We start from the raw sequence: 4,081 nt of genomic DNA on the forward strand, positions 1-4,081 counted from the left end.
AATATTAGACCTGGCCAGACAGCCTCCTAACCTGAGTATTTCATTCTCTCAGCTGTAGACCTAAACAACAAGCAGTCTTCTTTATGCTAATTTGGTGACACTTTGTCCAGGTGGTTTGAAGGCTACTGAACTTTTTGCAGTATTCCTCATCGATATTTAATGATTTCTACTTTTCCACTCTGGGGAACATGTGGGGTCAATTTTGGAACCTTGTCTAGTTAATCAGGCAACGGTGAATTCTGATATAGGTCCCTAGTCCTACAGCATCTGCAATATCTCGGCTTTCTGGTTACCTCCTTGGTCAAATTCTTATGTCACTCGCTTTGCATGTATGCTCAGAACTGTGTCATTTTAAAGCCTTGCTGTGGAAGGGGAGACATAGAGAATGGCAGATGTGAAGGAAGATTTTTATAGACAAAATTGTTAAAAATGCAATGAGTCAAGGTCTATGGACCTACTAATCTTCAAGGGCAGTTCATGTTATGGACCTTTACTATTTTCTGGATGTGAGAGCGAGACCTCAGAAGTAAAGACACATTTCCAGGAAGCTACTTGATCTTGCTTGATGGGCTCCTGTATCTTTGTCATCTTTAGTTCCTGATGTCTGCTTACTCATCCTGCCTAAATAATGAGTTATTTCTTTATTTTGTGGTCACTCTCTTTTTGATTGCTGTTTTTAGTCAATGGTTTATTAACTCTTGTGACACATTTTTAAATTAAAAATTTGTAATTATGGTAAAATATATATAACAAAAGTTAACATTTCAATAGTTTTTGTGTACATTTCTGGGACACAAGTAATTCATATTTTTGTACAACCATCACCACCATCCACCTCCAGAATATTTTATTTTTGTTTTGTTTTTAATTTTTATTTTTTTATATAATGATTTTAATTTGTTTCCATTATAGCTGGTTTACAGTGTTCTGTCAATTTTCTACTGTACAGGATGGTGTTCTGGTTATACATACATGTATACATTCTTTTTTCTCACATTAACCTGCTCCATCATAAGTGACTAGACATAGTTTCCAGTGCTACAGAGCAGAATCTCATTGCTAATCCACTCCAAAGGCAATAGTCTGCATCTGTTAACCCTGAATTCAGAACTTTTATTTTTTTAAGGACTTCATCCATGGCACATGGAAATTCCTAGGGTAGTGGTTGATTCGGAGCTGCAGCTGCTGGCCTACACCACAGCTGCAGCAATATGGGATCTCAACCTGTCTGCTACCTACACTGAACCTCACAACAATGCTAGATCCTCAATCCCTGAGCAGGGCCAGGGATTGAACCCATATTCTTATGGATGATAGTTGGGTTCATTACCACTGAACCAGAACAGAAATTGCCAGAATTTTTTAATCTTCCCAAATGGAATCTCTGTACCCACTGAATATTATATATCCATTTTCCTTCCCCCAGAGCCCCTGGCAGTCATTATTCCATTTTTTAATCTCTATCAATTTGACTATTAATCCATCTCATATAAATTGATTCTTATGATATTTACACTTTTGTGATTACATGATTTTACTTAGCATAATGTCTTCAAGGTTCATTCATGTTGTAGCTTTCTCGAGATTTATTTCCTTTTTAAGGTTGATAATATTCCATTGTATGTCTAGACCTTATTTTATTTATCCATTCATTTATTAAAGGACATGGGTTGTTCCATCTCTTTGCTATTTTGAATAATGCCATTTTTTGAACATGGCTATATAAATAAGATTTTGGCCCCTCCTTTCAACTACTTTGGTTATAAAACCAGAAGTAAAATTTCTGAATCATATGGTTATTCTCTGTTTAATTTTTTGGGGGAGTGTCATAATGTTTGACTCTTCCTTCCTTTCTTGTTCTTTTCTTTCTTTTTTCTTCCTTCCTTCCTTGTAGTCTCTCTAGGGATAAGTGAGTTATGTTTTGATCAATTTATTTTGTATGTGGTATACTAATTTTCCCAATAATGCTTTAAATGGTGTGTGTGTGTGTGTGTGTGTGTGTATGCATGAGTTGTTGAGTTGTTGTGTAAGACAGACTCAAACACATAAGCAGCCTGACAGTAGATCCCTGAAGGGACAGTGTCTTATTTATTACTCTCTCCCTACTGTCTATCATAGTGACTCCACTATGTCAAACAAAGAATGAGCTGTTCCTTATTTCCACAGAAGGGTTTGATTGAAATCATATACTTTCTCCATGTGAATGTCAGTGTTCAGACAAATCAAGTTGTTCTGCTCTCTCCATACTGGATGAGGTATCAGTGTATGAGTGCAGTTCAGTGATATCTGTCTACACTGAGACAGTCACTGAGAAACCATGTGAGCATGGGGTAACTGTGATGCTCAGTACTTCTAAATTCCTGGCATTTCCCTTTTCTCTTCATTCCTCAAAGAGAGAAAATGAGCATGAGGAAGGAAAACCACAGCAGCATATCTGAGTTCCTCCCCCTGGGGCTCCCCAACTGGCTAGAGCATCAGGGCATGCTCTTTGCCCTGTTCCTGGGCATGTACCTGACCATGGTGCTGGGGAACCTACTCATCATCCTGCTTATCAGGCTGGACCCTCACCTCCACATCCCCATGTACTTCTTCCCCAGTCACTTTACTTTCACAGACATCTCCTTTTCAACTGTCACTGTCCCTAAGATGCTGATAAACACGCAGACCCAGAACCTGTCAATCTCCTATCCAGGGTGCCTTTCACAGGTGTATTTTTATATGATTTTTGGTTGTGTTGCTAATCTTCTCCTCACGGTGATGGCCTATGACAGGTATATGGCAATCTGTCACACTCTCTACTACACCACTGTCATGAGAGAAGACGGTATGCTCTGCTGGAGGCTGGATTCTGGATTCTCTCCTGTGCTGGTGACCTTCTTCACACCCTCCTGCTGGCCCAAGGCTCCTTCTGTGCTGACAACATCATCGCCGATTTTTCTGTAGCCTTCCAAACCTACTCAAGCTCTCTTACTCAGACACCTCTCTCAATGACCTGGTGATAATCACTGAAGTGGCTGCCATTGTAATTTTTCCATTGAGTGGCATCCTGGTCTCTTATGGCTGCATTGGGGTCTCCATCCTGAGGGTCCCCTCTACTATAGAGATCTGCAAAGCCTTGTCCACCTGTGGCTCCCACCTCTCTGTTGTGTCTCTGTTCTATGGGGCATATACAGCAGTGTACTTTTCCTCCTCGTTGGGCCAGTCCCATAATAAAGACATCATTGCTCCCATGATGTACACAGTGGTCATCCCAATGCTAAACATGCTAAACATGCTAAACATGCTAAACAGAGACATGACATTGGCTCTGGGGATACTTTTCAGAAACAGTAACTTTTAGCCAAGTGAGAATCACCTAACCATGTTCTCATTTCACTCACTGACTTTTTCAGAAATGCCTTAATAATTTTGTGTTGGTCACCCATTTCTCTAGCATTTTCCTAAGTGTGGCTTATTTGGTCATTGTTATTGGCTCAATATCATTCCCTTTAGTCATATTTCTTGTTCATTTATTCCTCAATAACCCTAAATGTGACATTACCCGCAGCAAACTTTCAAGCACCAAACTCCTTTGTGTACATGCGTTTGTTTAAATTTTGCATTTTTTGCAATGTTTTATATTATTATTATATTTGGATTTTTACATTTTTTTTGAAATATATATATATATATATTATATTATATATATATTTTCTTGTGTACATCTATTCTTGGGCATTGGTATATTTTTTTTTCTTTTTAGGGAGGCATAGGGAGGTTACCAGGCTAGGGGTCGAATGAGAGCTGTAGCTGCTGACCTACACCACAGCTACATCAATTCCATATCTGAGCCTTGTCTGAGACCTACACCACAGCTCACAGCTATGCTGGGTCCTTAACCCATTGAGAAAGGCCAGGGATCAATCCTGCAACCTAATAGTTCTTAGTCAGATTCATTTCTGCTGTACCATGACGGGGACTCCATTTTTAAAAAAAAATTTAAAACATTATTTATTTATTTATTTGAAGTATATTTGATCTAGAATGTTGTGTTAGTCAAAGTGTATAGAAAAGATATTCAATTATACATATATATATATGT

General features: G+C 38.6%; 1 pseudogene; it reads left to right on the forward strand.

Annotated features, from left to right (window-relative positions):
* The first annotated feature begins 2,406 nt into the window (after positions 1-2,406).
* LOC125120881 (olfactory receptor 1J4-like) lies at positions 2,407-3,340 on the forward strand (annotated as a pseudogene).
* Positions 3,341-4,081: the final 741 nt, after the last annotated feature.

The sequence above is a fragment of the Phacochoerus africanus genome, chromosome 2 (genome assembly GCF_016906955.1).
Source record: "Phacochoerus africanus isolate WHEZ1 chromosome 2, ROS_Pafr_v1, whole genome shotgun sequence".
In the NCBI taxonomy this organism is placed as follows: domain Eukaryota; kingdom Metazoa; phylum Chordata; class Mammalia; order Artiodactyla; family Suidae; genus Phacochoerus; species Phacochoerus africanus.